The sequence below is a fragment of the Engystomops pustulosus genome, chromosome 2, assembly GCF_040894005.1.
Source record: "Engystomops pustulosus chromosome 2, aEngPut4.maternal, whole genome shotgun sequence".
NCBI lineage: Eukaryota > Metazoa > Chordata > Amphibia > Anura > Leptodactylidae > Engystomops > Engystomops pustulosus.
Window position 1 is genome coordinate 259,666,449 of NC_092412.1, and position 15,645 is coordinate 259,682,093.

The 15,645-nt window shown below is 42.5% G+C and overlaps 1 protein-coding gene across 2 annotated transcripts in view; it reads left to right on the forward strand.

The window, feature by feature from the left end:
* The first annotated feature begins 2,100 nt into the window (after window positions 1–2,100).
* The window catches only part of USF3 (upstream transcription factor family member 3), a 28,374-nt gene continuing 14,829 nt past the window's right edge, over window positions 2,101–15,645 (forward strand). For both annotated transcript variants that reach the window (XM_072138952.1, XM_072138953.1), the window contains exon 1: window positions 2,101–2,274. The gene's annotated coding sequence lies outside the window, so the exon portion shown is untranslated. The remainder of the gene's footprint in view (window positions 2,275–15,645) is intronic.

Genomic DNA, 15,645 nt, shown 5'->3' on the forward strand with positions numbered 1-15,645 from the left:
CACACAAAAGATGAGCCGATAATGGACAATTCTTATTCACTTGCGGGGCAATAGGTCAGTGAATGGACTTTGGTCCCAAACCACTGCACGTCCACCTTTACACACAAGGGGGGGGGGGGGGGGATCATGGTAGAGTCGCACGTGAGGAACAACTGCTAAAGCTGGAGCGCAGCATGAGGGCGAGGAGAGCCAGAAATATGGTGGTGGCCACATCAGTGATGATCATTATACAGACTGCATTCACACGTGACGTTAACGCATGCGGATTCAACCCCATCACAACAGCGAAGAGGAGAGTTGTCTCAATTGTGTTTACAGTGAACCCCATGGTGACAGCGATGTTATTGTGCAGATCTCCCCTTCTCATGTGATGCGGTGGAAAACACTCGTGTGAAGGCACCTGAAGTCTGATTCTTATGTGTGGCTGCAGGAATTTCTCCAAACTCGATGCGGACAATTGGTCACAGAAACCTCTGCAGAGTGACTGCTGTGTGTGCACAGGGTCTGAGGCGGTTCCTATATTGGGCCCAGTTAGTGATCTGGATCAATAGGCTCCACTCACTAAAAAAAGCCGGATCGTCAGGCCCCTGAACGGCTTCCTGTTACATATATAATAAAAGCCTCAGTCCAGCCAGTCCCCTGCTCCATGCCACTTCTAACCCGATTTTATATGGTTAAAGGGAACCTGTCACCAGGGACATCATTTTCACTAAATACAGGTTGCAGGAGCCCCTCACACCTGCAGTGCACATCTGCCTTTCTGGTTTCTGAAAGCATTTCCATTACAATATAACTGTGTGTAATAAGTCACCTTGCACCTGACAGAATCCTCTGTGTAGCCCCAGGGGTTGGGCTTTGGTTTGGATGCATTTTATAAAACAACATGTGACTTGTCTGTACTGCAGACTCCTCAGCCCCCACCTTTAAGCTCCTCCCCCATGCGCCTTCACAGAGATCACAGCCTGGTTAGCTGACATAAGTGGGGGAGGAGCTCTACAGGAGCACAACAGTGGGGGCTGAGAGCTGAGGAGTCTGCAGCACAGACCAGTTAAAGGTCGTTTTTTGAAATGGATCTTAACCAAAGCCCAACCACTGGGACTACACAGAGGATTCTGTCAGGGTACAATTATATTGTAATGCAAATACATAAAGAAGGCAGATGTGCACTGCAGGTGTAAGGGGCTTCTGCAGCCTGTATCTAGTAAAAATGAGCTCCCTGTTGACAGGTTCCCTTTAAAAGGGGCGTGGCGAGCTATTGGTAGACGACTCCCGCGGTTCATGTGATTGAGCCGGCTTGTTCCTATACAGGTAAATGTGTGGCCACCGCTACATCAGAAGAACCCTGGTAACACCTTGCACCACACACGATAGGCAAACTTAGGGTGCGGTCACACGTTCAGTTTTTCAGCTGCAGTTTTTGAAGCCTAAAGCAGGCAGTGAAAGGTGCTGCTCCTCCTCTTACTTTTACTCCATTCCAGGTTTGGGTATCAAAAACTGCATCTGAAAAACAGAACATATGAACGCACACCAAGGTGGAATAGAGGGTTTTCAATGCCACAAGCAGGTGTGCATCATATTGAGGTGACAACATGTCATTGAAAGGTGCTACTACTACTACTTTTTTTTTTTTTTTTAACACTCCACTCCAGGTTTGGACATCAAAAACTGCCTCTGCAAACCTGAACGTGTGTACGCACCCTTAGAGGGGAGCATCATGCATCATCCTGTATGTCCCTACAGGAAGTTTACTACTAGAGGAACAGTTACGATACATCTCCTGCAGCCGGGACACTACAACTCCCAGCATTGCTGTAACACATGTTAGGGATTGCAGTACAAAATCAGCCGGTGACCACCAGTCACTTCTCTGAGCATCTACCACGGCCGCCATTTTCCTGTAGCCTGTACGCAGGACAGGTAATAACCCCGCCTCTTTCTTACTATTGGTCCAACTGTTTGTCAATCACATACCAGCAAAACGAAACACTTCCTCGATCCTGCACCTAGGAGCCAGCCATCTTTTCCGTCGTTCTCTTTATCCCCGCCCCTCGACTTAATCCTGTACATTCATTGGATGAGAGGAATGTCGATTAAAAAACCTGCTTGATTATTGGCCAGTGTCTGCTTTCCCCGGCCAGGGATTGGCTGCGGTGCTGTTAGTGCACAGGATTTCGGTGTTGGGTTCGGGTTTGGTTGACTGGCGGGGCTGATTCGGGGTCTGGAGACCCCACCGGGGACCGGCCCGGGGGGAGAGGACGAGCGGCGGGAACTGAGGTAAGAAGAGCGGGAAACCAGGGGAGAGCGACCGGAAGTGATCGGGGATCTGTATCTGTCGAGAGGGAATAGAGGGTCCATAGTCATGTGACAGGGAGACCCCCAATATTATCCGGGTACAGGGGAAATATCATTGTCACACAGGTGCAGGGTATGAGGGGATATGACAGGATATTATTATTATTACACAGGTGCAGGGTATGAGGGGATATGATAGGATATTATTATTACACAGGTGCAGGGTATGAGGGGATATGACAGGATATTATTATTACACAGGTGCAGGGTATGAGGAGATATGACAGGATATTATTATTACACAGGTGCAGGGTATGAGGAGATATGACAGGATATTATTATTATTACACAGGTGCAGGGTATGAGGGGATATGACAGGATATTATTATTATTACACAGGTGCAGGGTATGAGGAGATATGACAGGATATTATTATTACACAGGTGCAGGGTATGAGGGGATATGACAGGATATTATTATTATTACACAGGTGCAGGGTATGAGGAGATATGACAGGATATTATTATTACACAGGTGCAGGGTATGAGGAGATATGACAGGATATTATTATTACACAGGTGCAGGGTATGAGGAGATATGACAGGATATTATTATTATTACACAGGTGCAGGGTATGAGGAGATATGACAGGATATTATTATTATTATTACACAGGTGCAGGGTATGAGGGGATATGACAGGATATTATTATTACACAGGTGCAGGGTATGAGGGGATATGACAGGATATTATTATTATTACACAGGTGCAGGGTATGAGGGGATATGACAGGATATTATTATTACACAGGTGCAGGGTATGAGGGGATATGACAGGATATTATTATTATTACACAGGTGCAGGGTATGAGGGGATATGACAGGATATTATTATTATTACACAGGTGCAGGGTATGAGGGAATATGACAGGATATTATTATTACACAGGTGCAGGGTATGAGGAGATATGACAGGATATTATTATTACACAGGTGCAGGGTATGAGGAGATATGACAGGATATTATTATTATTACACAGGTGCAGGGTATGAGGGGATATGACAGGATATTATTATTACACAGGTGCAGGGTATGAGGGGGTATGACAGGATATTATTATTATTATTATTACACAGGTGCAGGGTATGAGGAGATATGACAGGATATTATTATTATTACACAGGTGCAGGGTATGAGAAGATATGACAGGATATTATTATTATTACACAGGTGCAGGGTATGAGGAGATATGACAGGATATTATTATTATTACACAGGTGCAGGGTATGAGGGGATATGACAGGATATTATTATTACACAGGTGCAGGGTATGAGGGGATATGACAGGATATTATTATTATTACACAGGTGCAGGGTATGAGGAGATATGACAGGATATTATTATTACACAGGTGCAGGGTATGAGGAGGTATGACAGGATATTATTATTACACAGGTGCAGGGTATGAGGGGGTATGACAGGATATTATTATTATTACACAGGTGCAGGGTATGAGGAGATATGACAGGATATTATTATTATTACACAGGTGCAGGGTATGAGGAGATATGACAGGATATTATTATTATTACACAGGTGCAGGGTATGAGGAGATATGACAGGATATTATTATTATTACACAGGTGCAGGGTATGAGGAGATATGACAGGATATTATTATTACACAGGTGCAGGGTATGAGGAGATATGACAGGATATTATTATTATTACACAGGTGCAGGGTATGAGGGGATATGACAGGATATTATTATTACACAGGTGCAGGGTATGAGGGGATATGACAGGATATTATTATTACACAGGTGCAGGGTATGAGGAGATATGACAGGATATTATTACACAGGTGCAGGGTATGAGGAAATATGACAGGATATTATTATTATTACACAGGTGCAAGGTATGAGGAGATATGACAGGATATTATTATTATTACACAGGTGCAGGGTATGAGGGGATATGACAGGATATTATTATTATTACACAGGTGCAGGGTATGAGGAGATATGACAGGATATTATTATTATTACACAGGTGCAGGGTATGAGGAGATATGACAGGATATTATTATTACACAGGTGCAGGGTATGAGGAGATATGACAGGATATTATTATTATTACACAGGTGCAGGGTATGAGGAGATATGACAGGATATTATTATTATTACACAGGTGCAGGGTATGAGGGGATATGACAGGATATTATTATTACACAGGTGCAGGGTATGAGGGGATATGGCAGGATATTATTATTATTACACAGGTGCAGGGTATGAGGGGATATGACAGGATATTATTATTATTACACAGGTGCAGGGTATGAGGAGATATGACAGGATATTATTATTACACAGGTGCAGGGTATGAGGGGATATGACAGGATATTATTATTATTACACAGGTGCAGGGTATGAGGGGATGTGACAGGATATTATTATTACACAGGTGCAGGGTATGAGAAGATATGACAGGATATTATTATTATTACACAGGTGCAGGGTATGAGGAGATATGACAGGATATTATTATTATTACACAGGTGCAGGGTATGAGGGGATATGACAGGATATTATTATTACACAGGTGCAGGGTATGAGGAGATATGACAGGATATTATTATTATTACACAGGTGCAGGGTATGAGGGGATATGACAGGATATTATTATTATTATTATTACACAGGTGCAGGGTAGGAGGGGATATGACAGGATATTATTATTACACGGGTGCAGGGTATGAGGAGATATGACAGGATATTATTATTATTACACAGGTGCAGGGTATGAGGGGATATGACAGGATATTATTATTATTACACAGGTGCAGGGTATGAGGAGATATGACAGGATATTATTATTACACAGGTGCAGGGTATGAGGGGATATGACAGGATATTATTATTATTACACAGGTGCAGGGTATGAGGGGATATGACAGGATATTATTATTATTACACAGGTGCAGGGTATGAGGGGATATGACAGGATATTATTATTATTACACAGGTGCAGGGTATGAGGGAATATGACAGGATATTATTATTACACAGGTGCAGGGTATGAGGGGATATGACAGGATATTATTATTACACAGGTGCAGGGTATGAGGAGATATGACAGGATATTATTATTACACAGGTGCAGGGTATGAGGGGATATGACAGGATATTATTATTATTACACAGGTGCAGGGTATGAGGGGATATGACAGGATATTATTATTACACAGGTGCAGGGTATGAGGAGATATGACAGGATATTATTATTACACAGGTGCAGGGTATGAGGAGATATGACAGGATATTATTATTACACAGGTGCAGGGTATGAGGGGATATGACAGGATATTATTATTATTACACAGGTGCAGGGTATGAGGGGATATGACAGGATATTATTATTACACAGGTGCAGGGTATGAGGGGATATGACAGGATATTATTATTACACAGGTGCAGGGTATGAGGAGATATGACAGGATATTATTATTATTACACAGGTGCAGGGTATGAGGAGATATGACAGGATATTATTATTACACAGGTGCAGGGTATGAGGAGATATGACAGGATATTATTATTATTACACAGGTGCAGGGTATGAGGAGATATGACAGGATATTATTATTATTACACAGGTGCAGGGTATGAGGGGATATGACAGGATATTATTATTACACAGGTGCAGGGTATGAGGGGATATGGCAGGATATTATTATTACACAGGTGCAGGGTATGAGGGGATATGACAGGATATTATTATTATTACACAGGTGCAGGGTATGAGGGGATGTGACAGGATATTATTATTACACAGGTGCAGGGTATGAGAAGATATGACAGGATATTATTATTATTACACAGGTGCAGGGTATGAGGAGATATGACAGGATATTATTATTATTACACAGGTGCAGGGTATGAGGGGATATGACAGGATATTATTATTACACAGGTGCAGGGTATGAGGAGATATGACAGGATATTATTATTACACAGGTGCAGGGTATGAAGAGATATGACAGGATATTATTATTATTACACAGGTGCAGGGTATGAGGGGATATGACAGGATATTATTATTACACAGGTGCAGGGTATGAGGAGATATGACAGGATATTATTATTACACAGGTGCAGGGTATGAGGGGATATGACAGGATATTATTATTACACAGGTGCAGGGTATGAGGGGATATGACAGGATATTATTATTACACAGGTGCAGGGTATGAGGGGATATGACAGGATATTATTATTACACAGGTGCAGGGTATGAGGGGATATGACAGGATATTATTATTATTACACAGGTGCAGGGTATGAGGGGATATGACAGGATATTATTATTATTACACAGGTGCAGGGTATGAGGGGATATGACAGGATATTATTATTACACAGGTGCAGGGTATGAGGAGATATGACAGGATATTATTATTACACAGGTGCAGGGTATGAGGGGATATGACAGGATATTATTATTACACAGGTGCAGAATATGAGGGGATATTATTATTACACAGGTGCAGGGTATGAGGGGATATGACAGGATATTATTATTACACAGGTGCAGGGTATGAGGGGATATGACAGGATATTATTATTACACAGGTGCAGGGTATGAGGAGATATGACAGGATATTATTATTACACAGGTGCAGGGTATGAGGAGATATGACAGGATATTATTATTACACAGGTGCAGGGTATGAGGGGATATGACAGGATATTATTACACAGGTGCAGGGTATGAGGAGATATGACAGGATATTATTATTACACAGGTGCAGGGTATGAGGAGATATGACAGGATATTATTATTATTACACAGGTGCAGGGTATGAGGGGATATGACAGGATATTATTATTATTATTATTACACAGGTGCAGGGTATGAGGAGATATGACAGGATATTATTATTATTACACAGGTGCAGGGTATGAGGAGATATGACAGGATATTATTATTATTACACAGGTGCAGGGTATGAGGAGATATGACAGGATATTATTATTATTACACAGGTGCAGGATATGAGGAGATATGACAGGATATTATTATTACACAGGTGCAGGGTATGAGGAGATATGACAGGATATTATTATTATTACACAGGTGCAGGGTATGAGGGGATATGACAGGATATTATTATTATTATTATTACACAGGTGCAGGGTAGGAGGGGATATGACAGGATATTATTATTACACGGGTGCAGGGTATGAGGAGATATGACAGGATATTATTATTATTACACAGGTGCAGGGTATGAGGGGATATGACAGGATATTATTATTATTACACAGGTGCAGGGTATGAGGAGATATGACAGGATATTATTATTACACAGGTGCAGGGTATGAGGGGATATGACAGGATATTATTATTATTACACAGGTGCAGGGTATGAGGGGATATGACAGGATATTATTATTATTACACAGGTGCAGGGTATGAGGGGATATGACAGGATATTATTATTATTACACAGGTGCAGGGTATGAGGGAATATGACAGGATATTATTATTACACAGGTGCAGGGTATGAGGGGATATGACAGGATATTATTATTACACAGGTGCAGGGTATGAGGAGATATGACAGGATATTATTATTACACAGGTGCAGGGTATGAGGGGATATGACAGGATATTATTATTATTACACAGGTGCAGGGTATGAGGGGATATGACAGGATATTATTATTACACAGGTGCAGGGTATGAGGAGATATGACAGGATATTATTATTACACAGGTGCAGGGTATGAGGAGATATGACAGGATATTATTATTACACAGGTGCAGGGTATGAGGGGATATGACAGGATATTATTATTATTACACAGGTGCAGGGTATGAGGGGATATGACAGGATATTATTATTACACAGGTGCAGGGTATGAGGGGATATGACAGGATATTATTATTACACAGGTGCAGGGTATGAGGAGATATGACAGGATATTATTATTACACAGGTGCAGGGTATGAGGGGATATGACAGGATATTATTATTATTACACAGGTGCAGGGTATGAGGGGATATGACAGGATATTATTATTACACAGGTGCAGGGTATGAGGAGATATGACAGGATATTATTATTACACAGGTGCAGGGTATGAGGAGATATGACAGGATATTATTATTACACAGGTGCAGGGTATGAGGGGATATGACAGGATATTATTATTATTACACAGGTGCAGGGTATGATGGGATATGACAGGATATTATTATTATTACACGGGTGCAGGGTATGAGGGGATATGACAGGATATTATTATTATTACACAGGTGCAGGGTATGAGGGGATATGACAGGATATTATTATTATTACACAGGTGCAGGGTATGAGGGGATATGACAGGATATTATTATTATTATTACACAGGTGCAGGGTATGAGGAGATATGACAGGATATTATTATTATTACACAGGTGCAGGGTATGAGGGGATATGACAGGATATTATTATTATTACACAGGTGCAGGGTATGAGGGGATATGACAGGATATTATTATTATTACACAGGTGCAGGGTATGAGGGGATATGACAGGATATTATTATTATTACACAGGTGCAGGGTATGAGGGGATATGACAGGATATTATTATTACACAGGTGCAGGGTATGAGGGGATATGACAGGATATTATTATTACACAGGTGCAGGGTATGAGGGGATATGACAGGATATTATTATTACACAGGTGCAGGGTATGAGGAGATATGACAGGATATTATTATTATTACACAGGTGCAGGGTATGAGGGGATATGACAGGATATTATTATTATTACACAGGTGCAGGGTATGAGGGGATGTGACAGGATATTATTATTACACAGGTGCAGGGTATGAGAAGATATGACAGGATATTATTATTATTACACAGGTGCAGGGTATGAGGAGATATGACAGGATATTATTATTATTACACAGGTGCAGGGTATGAAGAGATATGACAGGATATTATTATTATTACACAGGTGCAGGGTATGAGGAGATATGACAGGATATTATTATTACACAGGTGCAGGGTATGAGGGGATATGACAGGATATTATTATTACACAGGTGCAGGGTATGAGGAGATATGACAGGATATTATTATTATTACACAGGTGCAGGGTATGAGGGGATATGACAGGATATTATTATTACACAGGTGCAGGGTATGAGGGGATATGACAGGATATTATTATTATTACACAGGTGCAGGGTATGAGGGGATATGACAGGATATTATTATTACACAGGTGCAGGGTATGAGGGGATATGACAGGATATTATTATTATTACACAGGTGCAGGGTATGAGGGGATATGACAGGATATTATTATTATTACACAGGTGCAGGGTATGAGGGGATATGACAGGATATTATTATTATTACACAGGTGCAGGGTATGAGGGGATATGACAGGATATTATTATTATTACACAGGTGCAGGGTATGAGGGGATATGACAGGATATTATTATTACACAGGTGCAGGGTATGAGGAGATATGACAGGATATTATTATTACACAGGTGCAGGGTATGAGGGGATATGACAGGATATTATTATTATTACACAGGTGCAGGGTATGAGGAGATATGACAGGATATTATTATTATTACACAGGTGCAGGGTATGAGGAGATATGACAGGATATTATTATTACACAGGTGCAGGGTATGAGGGGATATGACAGGATATTATTATTATTACACAGGTGCAGGGTATGAGGGGATATGACAGGATATTATTATTATTACACAGGTGCAGGGTATGAGGAGATATGACAGGATATTATTATTACACAGGTGCAGGGTATGAGGAGATATGACAGGATATTATTATTACACAGGTGCAGAATATGAGGGGATATGACAGGATATTATTATTACACAGGTGCAGGGTATGAGGGGATATGACAGGATATTATTATTACACAGGTGCAGGGTATGAGGGGATATGACAGGATATTATTATTACACAGGTGCAGGGTATGAGGAGATATGACAGGATATTATTATTACACAGGTGCAGGGTATGAGGAGATATGACAGGATATTATTATTATTACACAGGTGCAGGGTATGAGGGGATATGACAGGATATTATTATTACACAGGTGCAGGGTATGAGGAGATATGACAGGATATTATTATTACACAGGTGCAGGGTATGAGGGGATATGACAGGATATTATTATTACACAGGTGCAGGGTATGAGCAGATATGACAGGATATTATTATTATTACACAGGTGCAGGGTATGAGGGGATATGACAGGATATTATTATTATTACACAGGTGCAGGGTATGAGGGGATATGACAGGATATTATTATTATTACACAGGTGCAGGGTATGAGGGGATATGACAGGATATTATTATTATTACACAGGTGCAGGGTATGAGGAGATATGACAGGATATTATTATTACACAGGTGCAGGGTATGAGGAGATATGACAGGATATTATTATTACACAGGTGCAGGGTATGAGGGGATATGACAGGATATTATTATTATTATTACACAGGTGCAGGGTATGAGGGGATATGACAGGATATTATTATTACACAGGTGCAGGGTATGAGGAGATATGACAGGATATTATTATTACACAGGTGCAGGGTATGAGGAGATATGACAGGATATTATTATTACACAGGTGCAGGGTATGAGGGGATATGACAGGATATTATTACACAGGTGCAGGGTATGAGGAGATATGACAGGATATTATTATTACACAGGTGCAGGGTATGAGGAGATATGACAGGATATTATTATTATTACACAGGTGCAGGGTATGAGGGGATATGACAGGATATTATTATTACACAGGTGCAGGGTATGAGGGGGTATGACAGGATATTATTATTATTATTATTACACAGGTGCAGGGTAGGAGGGGATATGACAGGATATTATTATTACACGGGTGCAGGGTATGAGGAGATATGACAGGATATTATTATTATTACACAGGTGCAGGGTATGAGGGGATATGACAGGATATTATTATTATTACACAGGTGCAGGGTATGAGGGGATATGACAGGATATTATTATTATTACACAGGTGCAGGGTATGAGGGGATATGACAGGATATTATTATTATTACACAGGTGCAGGGTATGAGGGGATATGACAGGATATTATTATTATTACACAGGTGCAGGGTATGAGGAGATATGACAGGATATTATTATTATTACACAGGTGCAGGGTATGAGGAGATATGACAGGATATTATTATTATTACACAGGTGCAGGGTATGAGGGGATATGACAGGATATTATTATTATTACACAGGTGCAGGGTATGAGGGGATATGACAGGATATTATTATTACACAGGTGCAGGGTATGAGGAGATATGACAGGATATTATTATTATTACACAGGTGCAGGGTATGAGGAGATATGACAGGATATTATTATTATTACACAGGTGCAGGGTATGAGGAGATATGACAGGATATTATTATTATTACACAGGTGCAGGGTATGAGGAGATATGACAGGATATTATTATTACACAGGTGCAGGGTATGAGGGGATATGACAGGATATTATTATTATTACACAGGTGCAGGGTATGAGGGGATATGACAGGATATTATTATTATTACACAGGTGCAGGGTATGAGGGGATATGACAGGATATTATTATTATTACACAGGTGCAGGGTATGAGGGGATATGACAGGATATTATTATTACACAGGTGCAGGGTATGAGGGGATATGACAGGATATTATTATTATTACACAGGTGCAGGGTATGAGGAGATATGACAGGATATTATTACACAGGTGCAGGGTATGAGGGGATATGACAGGATATTATTATTATTACACAGGTGCAGGGTATGAGGGGATATGAAAGGATAGACTGTAAGCTCTTGTGTCCCCCTCATCCTCATAGACTGTAAGCTCTTGTGTCACCCCTCATCCTCATAGACTGTAAGCTCTTGTGTCACCCCCTCATCCTCATAGACTGTAAGCTCTTGTGTCATCCCCTCATCCTCATAGACTGTAAGCTCTTGTGTCTCCCCCTCATCCTCATAGACTGTAAGCTCTTGTGTCCCCCTCATCCTCATAGACTGTAAGCTCTTGTGTCACCCCCTCATCCTCATAGACTGTAAGCTCTTGTATCCCCCCTCATCCTCATAAACTGTAAGCTCTTGTGTCATCCCCTCATCCTCATAGACTGTAAGCTCTTGTGTCACCTCCTCATCCTCATAGACTGTAAGCTCTTGTGTCACCCCCTCATCCTCATAGACTGTAAGCTCTTGTGCTTCCCCCTCATCCTCATAGACTGTAAGCTCTTGTGTCACCCCTCATCCTCATAGACTGTAAGCTCTTGTGTCCTCCCCTCATCCTCATAGACTGTAAGCTCTTGTGTCACCCCTCATCCATATAGACTGTAAGCTCTTGTGTCCTCCCCTCATCCTCATAGACTGTAAGCTCTTGTGTCACCCCTCATCCTCATAGACTGTAAGCTCTTGTGTCCTCCCCTCATCCTCATAGACTGTAAGCTCTTGTGTCCTCCCCTCATCCTCATAGACTGTAAGCTCTTGTGTCTCCCCTCATCCTCATAGACTGTAAGCTCTTGTGTCTCCCCTCATCCTCATAGACTGTAAGCTCTTGTGTCACCCCCTCATCCTCATAGACTGTAAGCTCTTGTGTCACCCCTCATCCTCAGACTGTAAGCTCTTGTGTCACCCCCTCATCCTCATAGACTGTAAGCTCTTGTGTCACCCCCTCATCCTCATAGACTGTAAGCTCTTGTGTCCTCCCTCATCCTCATAGACTGTAAGCTCTTGTGTCACCCCCTCATCCTCATAGACTGTAAGCTCTTGTATCTCCCCCTCGTCCTCATAGACTGTAAGCTCTTGTGTCCTCCCTCATCCTCATAGACTGTAAGCTCTTGTGTCACCCCCTCATCCTTATAGACTGTAAGCTCTTGTGTCACCCCCTCATCCTCATAGACTGTAAGCTCTTGTGTCTCCCCCTCATCCTCATAGACTGTAAGCTCTTGTGTCTCCCCCTCATCCTCATAGACTGTAAGCTCTTGTGTCCTCCCTCATCCTCATAGACTGTAAGCTCTTGTGTCACCCCCTCATCCTCATAGACTGTAAGCTCTTGTGTCTCCCCCTCATCCTCATAGACTGTAAGCTCTTGTGTCCTCCCTCATCCTCATAGACTGTAAGCTCTTGTGTCCTCCCTCATCCTCATAGACTGTAAGCTCTTGTGTCTCTCCTTCATCCTCATAGACTGTAAGCTCTTGTGTCCTCCCTCATCCTCATAGACTGTAAGCTTTTGTGTCCCCCCTCATCCTCATAGACTGTAAGCTCTTGTGTCTCCCCCTCATCCTCATAGACTGTAAGCTCTTGTGTCCTCCCTCATCCTCATAGACTGTAAGCTCTTGTGTCCTCCCTCATCCTCATAGACTGTAAGCTCTTGTGTCTCTCCTTCATCCTTATAGACTGTAAGCTCTTGTGTCCTCCCTCATCCTCATAGACTGTAAGCTTTTGTGTCACCCCCTCATCCTCATAGACTGTAAGCTCTTGTGTCACCTCCTCATCCTCATAGACTGTAAGCTCTTGTGTCACCCCCTCATCCTCATAGACTGTAAGCTCTTGTGTCCCCCCTCATCCTCATAGACTGTAAGCTCTTGTGTCCCCCTCATCCTCATAGACTGTAAGCTCTTGTGTCACCCCCTCATCCTCATAGACTGTAAGCTCTTCTGTCCTCCCTCATCCTCATAGACTGTAAGCTCTTGTGTCCCCCCTCATCATCATAGATTGTAAGCTCTTGTGTCCTCCCTCATCCTCATAGACTGTAAGCTCTTGTGTCTCCCCCTCATCCTCATAGACTGTAAGCTCTTGTGTCACCCCCTCATCCTCATAGACTGTAAGCTCTTGTGTCCTCCCTCATCCTCATAGACTGTAAGCTCTTGTGTCCTCCCTCATCCTCATAGACTGTAAGCTCTTGTGTCTCTCCCTCATCCTCATAGACTGTAAGCTCTTGTGTCACCCCTCATCCTCATAGACTGTAAGCTTTTGTGTGCCCCCTCGACCTCATAGACTGTAAGCTCTTGTGTCACCCCCTCATCCTCATAGACTGTAAGCTCTTGTGTCCCCCCCTTATCCTCATAGACTGTAAGCTCTTGTGTCCCCCTCATCCTCATAGACTGTAAGCTCTTGTGTCACCCCCTCATCCTCATAGACTGTAAGCTCTTCTGTCCTCCCTCATCCTCATAGACTGTAAGCTCTTGTGTCACCTCCTCATCCTCATAGACTGTAAGCTCTTGTGTCACCCCTCATCATCATAGATTGTAAGCTCTTGTGTCACCCCCTCATCCTCATAGACTGTAAGCACTTGTGTCTCCCCCTCATCCTCATAGACTGTAAGCTCTTGTGTCACCCCCTCATCCTCATAGACTGTAAGCTCTTCTGTCCTCCCTCATCCTCATAGACTGTAAGCTCTTGTGTCCCCCCTCATCATCATAGACTGTAAGCTCTTGTGTCACCCCCTCATCCTCATAGACTGTAAGCTCTTGTGTCCTCCCTCATCCTCATAGACTGTAAGCTCTTGTGTCCTCCCTCATCCTCATAGACTGTAAGCTCTTGTGTCACCCCTCATACTCATAGACTGTAAGCTCTTGTGTCACCCCCTCATCCTCATAGACTGTAAGCACTTGTGTCCCCCCCTTACCCTCATAGACTGTAAGCTCTTGTGTCACCTCCTCATCCTCATAGACTGTAAGCTCTTGTGTCACCTCCTCATCCTCATAGACTGTAAGCTCTTGTGTCACCTCCTCATCCTCATAGACTGTAAGCTCTTGTGTCACCTCCTCATCCTCATAGACTGTAAGCTCTTGTGTCACCCCCTCATCCTCATAGACTGTAATCTCTTGTGTCACCCCCTCATCCTCAGACTGTAAGCTCTTGTGTCACCCCCTCATTCCCATAGACTGTAAGCTCTTGTGTCACCTCCTCATCCTCATAGACTGTAAGCTCTTGTGTCACCCCCTCATCCTCATAGACTGTAAGCTCTTGTGTCCCCCTCATCCTCATAGACTGTAAGCTCTTGTGTCCCCCTCATCCTCATAGACTGTAACCTCTTGTGTCCCCCTCCTCATCCTCATAGACTGTAAGCTCTTGTGTCACCCCCTCATCCTCATAGACTGCTAGCTCTTGTGTCTCCCCCTCACCCTCATAGACTGTAAGCTCTTGTGTCTCCCCCTCACCCTCATAGACTGTAAGCTCTTGTGTCCTCCCTCATCCTCATAGACTGTAAGCTCTTGTGTCAC